General features: G+C 37.5%; 1 protein-coding gene and 1 long non-coding RNA gene across 8 annotated transcripts in view; one reads left to right on the forward strand and one right to left on the reverse strand.

The window, feature by feature from the left end:
- The window catches only part of LOC131031479 (rhodanese-like domain-containing protein 8, chloroplastic), a 131108-nt gene that overhangs the window by 34548 nt on the left and 84004 nt on the right, over positions 1 to 12556 (forward strand). The gene's annotated exons all lie outside the window — the stretch shown is intronic.
- On the reverse strand, positions 8951 to 10118 carry LOC131031480 (uncharacterized). Its single transcript, XR_009103049.2, has 2 exons — positions 9631 to 10118; positions 8951 to 9511 (listed from the first exon to the last, which is right to left on the reverse strand). It is a non-coding gene; the product is annotated as an uncharacterized LOC131031480 (long non-coding RNA).

The following is a 12556-nucleotide window of genomic DNA, read 5'->3' on the forward strand; positions in this document are numbered from 1 at the left end:
ATATTCCCGCAGCCTTCGGTGGTGCCACCGCACGGTGGTGCCGTCTGCTGTGTCCACCGTACGGTGGCCACTTTTTCTTTCTTTCTTTTTTTTTTTTTAAAATTTTTTTTGACCGTACGATCGCCTGTCATACGACCGTACGTTTTTATTTTTATTTTTATTTTTCCTCATCTCCTAATTTAGATGTCTTAGAGAGTCATCTGCTCGGGTCCCGTGTCTCTAGGATTGCCCTTCATCCTTCTCGGTTTTCCTCGCTCGAGAGTCTCCTGTTTTGGTCCTATACTTGGCGAGTCGCCTGCCCGGCCTCTCGATTCCCCTTCCATCCTCTCGGGTCCCCCTTTGGGCTCTCAGGTGTCCGTCCGGCCTCTCGGGTCCCCTGCGCGCTTCGCGTGGTAAGGTTTCAATTTGTACCCGTTGGTGGCCAATCTATTTTCACTGGTCATTGAAAGACCTGGAACCACAAATTCTACAGGGACCACGACCTCCTTCCCGTACATAAGAAGAAGAAGGATAATAAAGATTTTGAAGGTTGCGGCCTTCCACACAGGGTTCGAATCGGTGCCGACACTCTTCGGATTATTTATGTCGCCAGGGTTTGGGGCGTCTCCCTTCCAATATTCTTTGTATTCCGGCAGGTACACCTCTGTTGGTTGCTCTGGTTCCTCTACTTCGAGCCTATAGCTTTGGAACATTTCGTAATCCTCCATTTGCCAGTGGAAGAGCCCGTTAATCGAGCATACCTCATCTTCAGAACATCCCTCCAATTCTAGCACCCCTTCACTGTTCGGCTCCATCGCGTTCTTGCCCTTGCTTTCATCGGGACCCCCTTCCCCTTTATTAGAGTCCTCCGAGTCCGAGTCGGAAGAGGCGAGCTCTTCGCCAACATCTTGGGTGTGTAGGTCAATGGTATATTTCCGCCCTCCCTTCTCCATGGAAAGTGTATTTTTCTTCTAGTTGTGGTTTACCCTTGCGTTGATCAACCACGCTCTCCCCAGGATGGCGTCATAGCCTTTCTTCTTCGAGGGAATAACCACGAAATCTAACAAGAATGGTTGCGTACCAATCGTCACTTGTTGGGCCATCAACAGGCCGAGTGGCTTAATGCCGTGTTGGTCCGCTCCCACTAGGTTGAATGTGGGTGGCCACAGGGTGGGCTTCCCCAGCAGCTTCCATGTTTCTTCTGGTAGTACATTCACCCCAGATCCACCATCCACAATGGTGTCCTTCAGAATGGTCCCACGGATACCCATTTCTACCACAGCTGGGTGTCTACCACTGCTCACGGCTAGTAACATCGGGTCAGTCGAAGGGCTGACGGAAACCTCCACCTGTGGTGTACTCTTCGTAGCGGTGGCGGGAACCCCTACCTGTGGTGCACTCGACGATGCGGTGCTTTGCACATTGGTGAGGATGGCAGTCCTCAATTGTGGCATAGAGTCTAGAAGGTCTTTTACCTTTATCGGCACCTCCATCTGCAAGATTTGCCCAATGATGTTATTTTCTGCTTCCGTACGGGATGATGTACTCGCCACCTCGTTGTCCCGTCGTTCTGTCGTCATCTCACGTTCCATATTGGCCTTTGCCTCCCGTAATCTCTCCTTCTCCGTACGGGGGTCGGGATAAGTGGCTTTTTTCGTCTGGGCGCGGGTGATCGCCAGTACTTCTTTCTCACCAGTCTTCTCAGCCTTCTCAATGTTGAGGAGATTAACCCCTGCTTGCGGGCAATTTGCGTCCTCATGGTCGCCTGGCCCACACCAACAGCAGAGGTGCTGAGGGGTGGCTTCCTTTGTGCAATCACGGGCGAAGTGCCCCCACTGATTACAAGCCCTACATTGGATAATTGGCCGGCCCTTGGCGTCATACTGGATACGGCTTCCGTTATTGGTATTGTTGCTATTCCTTCCGCCGCCGCGTCTGTTGTCCCGGTATCCTCCAGATGATGCATTATTGTTTGCCTCCGATGTGGATGGCTGCTCCTGCGCAAAGAGCACTTGCTGGTTACGTGCCTTCAGATTGTATGGACATTCCTTCGTAGAATGCCCCATAATCTGGCAGATGTCGCAGAATGCCTTCTTGGGACAGGCACCTTTCGTGTGGCCGCTCTCCTTACACTCCGTGCACCATAGTTCATCGTCCTTACTTGTAGTCCCCTTCATTGTCTTAAATTCTTTTAACATCCTTTCCATATCTTTTTGAAGGGCTGTGACTTTCTTCCTCGGCTTCTCGTCACTACTACTCTCTTCTTCCGATGTGTCATCATCTTCAGATGATGATGAAGATCTATTCTTCTTCTTTTTGGCCGTCTTATTTTCACTTTCCAGGTCCATGGCCCGGTTGTATGCGTCGTCGTAGGATGTTGGAGGCACAATTTTCATCTTCCGTCGTAGCTTAGGGTTCAAACCCTTGACAAACCACCTCTTCTTCAAGCCATCAGCCGGTTGGCTTTCCATCTTTCCGACTAATTCCTTCAGCCGGCGGCCATATGCCCGTACGGTCTCCTTCTTTCCTTGCTTTGTTCCATAGATTTCCGAGACTATCTCATTATCATCTCGGAGAAGCCGAAATTCCTTCTCGAATGCTTTCTTCAATTCATCCCACGTAGTTACCCCGGTTTTATCCAAGTCTGAATACCAGTCAATAGCCACTCCTCTCAGTGTGGCGGGGAACTGCTTCATCCATTCATCCTGGTCAGTCACCCCGTTGGCTGTCCAGATGGTTTCGCAGGTACGGCAATGCCGTGCGGGATCATCTTTGCTATCCCCGTTGAATTTGGGCAACTTTTGTTTGGTCGCCATTGATGGAAGTCGTCCACTTGGAGGTGGTTGTGGCCGTGTCTGCCCTCCGGCGCTGCTCCCTCCGATGCCGCTGATGCCTCCTGTGGTGGTGACCAAAGGTACGGTGTTCTGCCTTGTACCTACCGTGCGGTTACTTCCTCCGATGCCGCTGATGTCTCCTGTGGTGGTGACCGAAGGTACGGTGTTCTGCCTTATACCTACCGTGCGGTTAACTTCCCCTTCGTCGTGACCCGTGCCAGGCTCCCTTCGGTGATCCTCCCTTTGTGGCGCTTCGTCGTGACCCGTGCCCGGCTCCCTTCGGTGATCCTCCCTTTGTGGCGTGAGAGATAAGTTTTTGAACCGATCTCGAGTCTCTTCAACTAGTTCTCTCCGTAACCTAGTTTCCTCCAGAAACTCTTCAAGGCTTCTCGCTCTACCGTAGTCTGGCGACGCGTAGAAATTCCCCTTGGCTTCTGCACCTTCCGTGACACCTCCTTGGTTCCCTTCGGGCAACCCTTCGGCAGGTCGTCCTTTGGCAAGTTGCCTCAGCCTCCGTCTACGTTCTACACGTTGTTCCAGAATCAAAGCCTTCTGCGCAGCCTCCCACTCGTCGGTTTCTAATTTCTTATTTCTGTCTTTATTCAGTAAATTGGGCATTAATTGTGATACAATTTCATGTTTCTCAACACATAAATCAAAACACAACACGTCTTTATTAATTCATTCTTTTGTATACAATCAACATAATTCTTCTGCTTCTAACAGTGTTCTTTATTTCTCTCCTTTCACAATTTAAGGATTATTTGTCCTTCGTCGGTCTTCCCTACGTCCGTCATCCTGGCGCTCATGAAATTCTCGTAAAATTTGCTGTCGTCGGTTCTCCGGGTTTACTTCACCAACGGGTAGGCCCATTGTGTCTGTGCGCCATCCGTGTCTTCCGTTCTTGAGTTCGTCTAGGCAACGGCGCCAAATGTTTACCTTACTGGGTAAACAGGAAGAATACAGAAATCGAACAGCAATGTACAATGCAAATATAAAAGAAGTACCAGAATAAGCTTTCCATTAATGTCAAAGGATGTTCATACTATATCCGTCGTCCCCATTACATGTCCTCCAACACTCGGAGGTGGTACAATATATGACAGCCGAAGGGGTGCGACACAACCGTCGCGACTCCAACTACCTACCCGTCGGCTAACTAACTGACCGCCGTAACTCATTATTACCGACGACAACATAAACATAATATACCAACATAACATAATGATTATTCCCGTCAACATTATTCAATTAAAATCAACGTTCACTTACGGTTTGGATTAGGGTTAAGATAAAATGAATATCCAATCAGAATTAGTATTAGTGTTTTTAATTATGATATTTTTATTTATTTCTATAAATAATGTATAAATAGATATTCATTTAATAGTTAAGTTTTGATTGATTTTTTTATTTTTTTTAGATTTACATGTGGTAATTGTATTTTCTTTTATTGAGACAAACATTTTTTTATTGAAATATTTATTATTAATTCTTAAATTCAATTTAGTTATCTTAAGTTTTAAAAATGTATACCATATTTATGACATGAGACATTTTTAATACCCCCCACATGAAAACATGTTTTCTATCAATGAAATAAGGAAAAATGCTTATTAAATATATACATTAATTAATTTTAAATAATTAAAATATTAAAAAATTAAAAAAATTAAAAAAATTAACTTTGAGATGAAGAATCATGATATATATTTATTTTTACATATTTGAACATTTGAACACCCTTTATAAAAATTAATTTGCAACACCTAAAAAAGCTATTGTCTATGGATAATTTATTGAACTTTATTTTTTTGTATTTTTTAGATTTACATGTAGTAATTCTAGTATTTGTTTAACTATGTAGGATAGACCTTTTTTGTGTGGAAATATTTATTATTAATTCTTTTATTGATTCTTAAATTCAATTTAGTTATCCATATTTATGACACGAGACATTTTTAATACTCCCCACATGAAGACATGTTTTTTATAAATAAAATAAGGGGAAAAAGTTTATTAAATATTTACATTAATTAATTTTAAGTAATTAAAATATAGAATAAATAAGAAATTAACTTTTGAGATGTATATGACGTATTTTGAATTTTGAACATCTTTAATCTCATTTATCAATCAAATATATACATATAAATAATAATATCTATTTAATATTGTAATTTAAAAATTTATATATTTATATAAAATTGTATTTGGAGCACCCAAGCAGCATTGTGTTGTTAAAAATACATAATCTTATCCTTATTTAAAAAAAAAGCATTTACTAGATAAAAAATCAATTCAAATTTCTACCACCTATAAAAATATATATCATTTTTTTTTTTGATTAAGGAATCTAATAAAATTAGTGGAGTAAAAGTATGTTTCCTATTTTTTGTAAAAAAGATATTGAAAATAATCTTACTTTTAAAAATTTTAAAATTGTAAAAACTAAAAATCATTTATATTTTATCATGCAAAAATAATTTAAATTAATATTAAATTAAAAATATGCTTATAAATTGATATAAAATAAACATTGAAGATAATCTTACTTATCAAAGTTTAAAGCATTTTAAAAGTAAAAATCATTTAAACATTTCCTTAATACATAAGCTCTAAAATTGGATTATGTGGCATTTGAAACGTCCCATTTCCTTAATACATAAGCTCTAAAATTGGATTATGTGGCATTTCAAACGTCCTTCCTACATTTGATAATGTTTAATTTTTAAAGATTTATTAAAAAGGAAAATTTTCTTGACCTGTCTTTTTCAATAAAATTTGACATACAATTTTTTCATTGATTTATTTCAGTGTTTAAGGAACTTTATTTAAGTTGCTCTTAGAATTGCTTGTGTTGCATGGGAAGCTTTTGCCCGCTGCCTCCTTGTGCATTTCATACATCTCACAATATCATAAACATTGCCCTCTGCCTCCACATACATCGCATACATCACACAATATCATAAACATTGCAAAATATCAAAAGTAAGATTTTCAAACTATTAAGAAATGGTTGATCTTCTTTCTCACCTCTATACAAGCCTTGGGCTATGTCAGGAGAGTAGGAAATAGGGGAAATTAGGTTTTAATCCAACATTATTGCAGCACATTAAAAAAAAACACTTCAAACTATCCTAGCCCCCTTTATGGGTGAGGCAATGATCACAAATCATTGTGTCAATTAGAAATCCTCACAACAGAAAGAAAGAAGGTAAATGCTAATGATTTCGATACTTAAACATTTCTTCATAGCCTCTGTACTGCACGACAACAATGGTCTATATTTTCCTATCAAAATAGTGATATATATACACAACTCGATAGCTTTATTGATGAGAAAAATAGAAACTTGTCCAATCCTTTTTTATAACTATAGATAAGATCAGAATGCACTGGATAATTACTTTGAGTTATTAAAAAAAAATCAAATTAATAATATAATTTTCTTATAAACTTATTTTCTTTATTGTATATGCCTTTCGGCTTAATAAAACCATTCTTGGAATACATGAACATATTTTGGCATCAATATGAATATTTTCAACTATATCCTTTTATTTGTTTTTTAACTGAGCCAAGTACTGATAATGGCAAATCTAGTTAAGGCTGTTGATTGATTTGCATTTTCAGTGAGAAAGCTGAAGCTACCTAGGGCGCCCAAGAAATATATGGTCTTACAAAAAGATGTTCAAATTACCCTTTTCTAGGAGAGTAGACAAACCCCGTTGCCTCCAACTCACACTTTATTCAAGAGAAATGAAATATAGAAATTTAAACAACAATTTTACACTGCTCGTTGTTTTTTTTTTGCAGAAACATGTAAGAGTATGTTACAAACCAAATAAACTTCTAGTTAGCAGTAGAAACACTACAAATGGGTGTGTCACTTGTAGAACACTGAAGTACTACTGAGAGGGGGTGAATCAGTAGTATATAAACATTAATTCTTTTAACAACTTAAAACCTTTTTATCAAAGCTTTTAATCTGAAATTGAAAGATATAAAAGATACAACAACTGAAACTGAAAAGATGCAACAAAAAGAGCACAACACACAAGATTTTATGTGGAAGCCCAATGTGGGAAAACCACGGTGAGAAATGCCGCTAGGATCTATTGTCCCAATCTGGCCTCACAATCTTTACTCCAATTACAATGCTTTAAGGGCACCAACCCTAAGGTGTTATCGAACGCCTGTCTATAAGTGCACCAACACTGTCAATCTCAAATCTTTGAGCACCAACTCAAAGTTTTCAACCCCAAATTTATGAGCACCAACTCAATTTTTTGTGATACCAATCACTCAGTACATTACTGAATTTCAACTTCATAACAATTGGAGATTACAAGTAACATCTTTTGGAGCTTTCAAAATATTGATATTATATGAAAATTTTATCGAACTTCTAACTTCTGATTTTTGAACGTTTAGAAAGCTTCAAGTATGAATAGCATTCAGTGATCAATAAATTTATACAGATCTGTTTGCCACAGTACTTAACTTCAGTTTTCAGTCTGCCTGTGACACAACTTAGAACAGACATTAGACAAACTGCATTTTCATTTGTGAATAAGAGAACAATATCTGCACTTCCAGAAGTAAAAACACAAATTTCTGGATACAAATCTGTATATTATTCTTTAGATTAAACCGATCAACGTTATAGTAACCTGAATATCGGAATAATATCTTCCTTATGTAAGAAAATGATACCTTGATTGTAGTTTAAAATTGCATTTACTGTGCAATTTGACCATCCATGATTCTGATCACAGCCTTTGTACAGTACTCACTGTGTATTTGTATAAACACAAAACATTGGAAGTCCACGTCCTTGATGACTGCGTATTCTATTCAAACTACCACTAAAGTTACATTCCTTTAGAATTCAGCGAATGCTTTGGAATTATATTCTTTTCTCTCCAAGTCATTTACAAATCACACCTTTTTATTCTCTACAAACTATCGACTCTCTCCAAGCTTTTTAAAACAAAGCTTTGTGCTGGTTCTGACTTATTCAAGTAGTTACAACCGAAGTCTAACTACTTCAACCAAGTCACCTAATCTTCTTAACAAAAATAAACAAAACATTATAACCAATCAACCAATGAGAAAGATTATAAATAAGGCAAACCATATCAATGAAAACTTTCATGTTGGAAACCAATATGTATCTCCTCTTCAAGCATTTCCAAATCTGAATATGACTGAACATTAAGGTGGCAATGCAGGTCTGAGTATATTAGTTCTTTCAATCATCCATTATTATCATTTTCTTAATTGCTGTATTATGTTCGTGGGAATAATATCTTCCAATCTTATTTATGCACAGCCAGAAGAATATACAGATCTAGAATCATAAGAACGATGTGCCTGTGTGCAGCCAAAGCAATAGAATGTCCAGAATCATAAGAACGACTGTGTACAGCGAAAACATATGCAGCCAAAGAGAACAATGAAGATATGTAATACATGAAGTTTGTTTGACCATTATCTACACAGATCATTAATCATTCTTCATTCCAATATCATTGCATCCGCACTATAGTAGGATATTTGTATCGTACTGGATCTTTTGATATATTTTGACATCAATGACAAATAGTCTAACACCACTTGCTACTTTAGCCTACATATGTGCCTTGCTATGTAAACAGGAGAGACATCATATCTATGATCTAATTATTATCAAATGTGTTATGATATATATGATATAAATTGTCTTCAGGACCACTTGAAGTGGTAAGGACACTCTACTGTGAAGAAAACGATACTAAAACCTTGGGGACCAATTCTGCTGCAAACAAATCCTCAAATCTGTTTTATATAAGCAAAGTCTGCAGGGATTATTTTGGTAAACACTAACAGTAACAAGTGTTATTGAATAATTTCTATTTTGGCTTTACTTTGCGTACTCTAATCCATCTGAGAAATTGTGCTGATAGTTCTGCAAACAGCCTCAAAAAATTGTGAATGTGTGTAAATCTGTAGACTACCAGCAAGAGCTATGTTACATGGGGATGCATGTGAAGATCACACAGCAAATACTGAGAGGGAGGGAGGGGGTGAATCCGTATTTGAACATTTCAATGAAATTTCATTCTAAAAAACAGAAAATTAGAAGAAAAGAATGCATGAAGACTGAGACACCAAATTTTATCACGTGGAAAACTCTTTCGGATAAAGAACCAGGGTACCACGGTTCAAATAAATCCTCTGAAGACTATCTGGGCACCAACCCAGTTTACAAAGGTGAGCACCAACTCACTGAAACAGACTTAATAGAACACCTAATCTGATTACAGAGGCACTAACCTCTGACAGACAGAAACAATAAGAATTTAAGAAAAGACACTACAAAGTATACATTTAAAATCTCTTCCATAAAACAATAAACTTCAAACCTCTCCCTTATTCTTTACGCTGGCATTCAAGACCCAGTCCTTACATGAACTACAAAACAACACACATTGCATTTAACACATGTTGTAGTTTCTCCTCCCCTTTTTACGAACAAAACATCAAAAGAAGAATAGTAATACAGATCTTTCACAGAAAAACTTTTTCAGCTCGACAACACCCACAACTACACAGCCCACAATATCCTCCACAACTAATAATTTTTGCTCCAAAAGAAAGTTCGTTTTGAGAATAGCAACTGAAGATTCATTGAAAATGTCCAGCTGTAACACCTACAGGGAACTCCCAGAAAAACGATAATCAGAAACTCTTCTAACTTGCCGAAAAATATCCAAATTTAGCAATCGCATCACATACAGCCCCCCAAAAAACGTTTTTAGAAATCTCTCACCAACTGAAATAATAGCGACCAGCTATTATTAAGCTTCGATGCCACCATAACCTGCAAAATTAATTCAATTCATATTGAATTTCTCCCACGATTTAAAAAATAAACATCGTCTTCACTCTGCTTTTCGCCCAGAATAAAGACCACGAAATATCTTCAACAGAAAAAAAGAAACATTTGCCTCCACTTATGCTTCCCATGACGGCACAAACACGATATTGGGAAATTCGAAGAATTTCAAAAGCACGACTTAAGGCAAAAATAACGCCCAGCATAAAAACTTATATTCGAAAAAAAACGTATCTGTCATCGCTAATAAAACACCTATGAAGATACGATTCCCACTCTTCATGCCGTCGCCCCCTTTAAAGAAAACAATTCCATCCACCTGCTGGCAAAAATAATGAAGAAAGTTATAAGAATTCTGCAGGCCCAACGTGGCATCCACATAAAAATAGTCATATCCATTACAAAAAAAAATGCTGCTGGAAAGTTCGTAGACTTTATGAATTAAATCGTGGCTAGTGCACATATAGGATAATTAACGGCAGTTTAAAAATATCTCCTCTCCTTATATGTTACCCCCCCAATATACCACATAAACCTTTCTTTTGACAATTCAAGGCTGACATGGCATGTGGAAAATTCAACTCATGATATGGCAGAGAAGTCTGATTTGTCACAGCTAGAGGACAAGTAAGCAGCTGACATAAACCAAACAGGTACACAACTAGCTGAAGCAGCAGAGACTTAAGCAGCTGAAGCAAGCATACAATATTACAAGCAGCTCAAGCTGCTCAACCAACCAAGCAGGTAAGAAGCTCAAGCAAGCATTGAGACAGATGGTGATGTTTGAGATGTTCCTCAACTGTCTTGGGGATGTCTAGTGTCATTGACCTCAATTTGTTTTCAATATTAAAAAAATAACCTCGTTTAAAAAAAAATAAAAATTAAAAGCGGTAGCCCTCCCACACTCCTTATGCAACTCGTTACACCTTAAAACATGAACATGTCGACAAAATCTATTTTCACCATTGTTATATTTGAGTTTTTTGGCAGCTTGAAGAAGAGAAAGGAAAATAATAGAAAATAAGGGCAAAAAAAAGCAAGAGGAAGACGATTTGCAGCCACTTTTTGCATTGAAGGTATTTTTTTTTTAATTGGTAAATAGCAGCTATGGGGCTGCACCCTTTCTATTTAAATAAAATGACTTCTACATCTGTAAATTCAAAATAATGGCCATAACCCATTAACGGGCACAAAAGAAATAGATGGCCCAAGACCACAAAATGCAAACACAAGTTTAGGATTGAAGCATATTCAAGGAAACTTTGAAGCATATTTATAATCACATCAAGCAGCAAGCACATTGACATCGAGTGGAACAATAATTTTAGTAAGGGGATTGGATTTTTGTCCATCTCCAACCATATAAAGAAACATCTTTAAAAAACAATGGAAAGAACTAGAAATTATTTCCAAAGCATTAAGGACCATTTAAAAGCTAGAAAATAATTATTCTATTAGCATACACCTTGATGTTATCTTCCACATCCAAGATTCACTATGTATTCAATGTTCCATGTTTAAAAATAACATTAGGACCACACATGGCCATTAAAATTTAGTTACCAGTATTGGATGGAGAACATTTGGTACCTGAGCTAGAAGGAATTTTGGACACACGAATCATTAAATTTTACCCTTGATAGATCATTGAGTATCTTCTCAAATGGAAGATTTTTCCTAAAGAAGACACTTCATGGGAAGCCAATCTTTTGTACGTAATTCCACTTGTTAATGCTTCGAGGTCTTAGCATTTTTCAAGTTTGATGGAGATGCTAAAAACGTGATTAAGTATGTTAGCAGTAGACACATGTCGAAGGTGTGTACCTTGCTATTGTAACCCACATACATGACATGCTGTGTAAATAAAAGGAATATCATAACTAATAATTCATTTAATATATTATAATATATAAATAATTGTTTCGGAACCACTATAGAGTAGAGTATTCTATGTTAAGCCACAAAGATTGCTAAATTTACTTTTGGTTATATTTAAAGTTTCCCTAGTTGTTGAATCAGTGTAGAGAATTCTTGAACTTATTTATCAGTCCTCCTTGAAACTTCTGCTTTGCCCTTTCAAATTATGCTAAAAAATGCAAATGTTCTAAAACCATGCATTCTTGGCCACACAATGCTCACACTTCCTAAATTTTATTTCAAAATATGCTTTGCATTTTCATTAATTAAACACTCTTTTGTGCATATATTGCTCTCTCTCTTGATAAGTGTTGAATGTCCTAGGATGAGCTTGAGTCTCGCTATGTGATTATGTTATACACAAATTCTGTCTTGTTTTAGATAAAAGGAAGTGATTTATATCACACAAGTAAAAACAATGTGTGATTTAATCCGACACAGTCTAGATTGCATAGCATGTCCGATTGCATCTGTAATCAGCGTCTACCATAAAATTTCTAAGCATCAAGATTTTAAGATGAATTGTAATGTCCCCATTTTTTGGTTCTCTTCTAGTGCATCAGGTGTTGGCTTTCTGGGTTGGTGTCAGTGGGATCAGAGGGGTATTTTGATGTTGCCAGTGTGTTCAAACAGATTAATGGAGATGAATGCCACTTTCTGGATGATTTCAGACAACTTGTTTGAGACTTACTATTTTTAGTAGGTTACTATTTCTAGCAGGGGCAATTTTAGCACTGACTATTTATAGTAAGTTTTAGTGCTTAGATTGGGCTAGTTTGGTGTTGGACACACTATTTTTAGCAGATACTATATCTAGTAATTGTCTAGTTTTAGCAGTTGGGCCAGCCTCTGTTTCTCCGGTAGTGTTATATTTCATACTTGGACATTGGGTGAAGTTTTGTTATGTTTAGAGAAATTTATTTTGATTTTTGTCACCTAAGTC

The sequence above is a fragment of the Cryptomeria japonica genome, chromosome 6, assembly GCF_030272615.1.
Source record: "Cryptomeria japonica chromosome 6, Sugi_1.0, whole genome shotgun sequence".
NCBI lineage: Eukaryota > Viridiplantae > Streptophyta > Pinopsida > Cupressales > Cupressaceae > Cryptomeria > Cryptomeria japonica.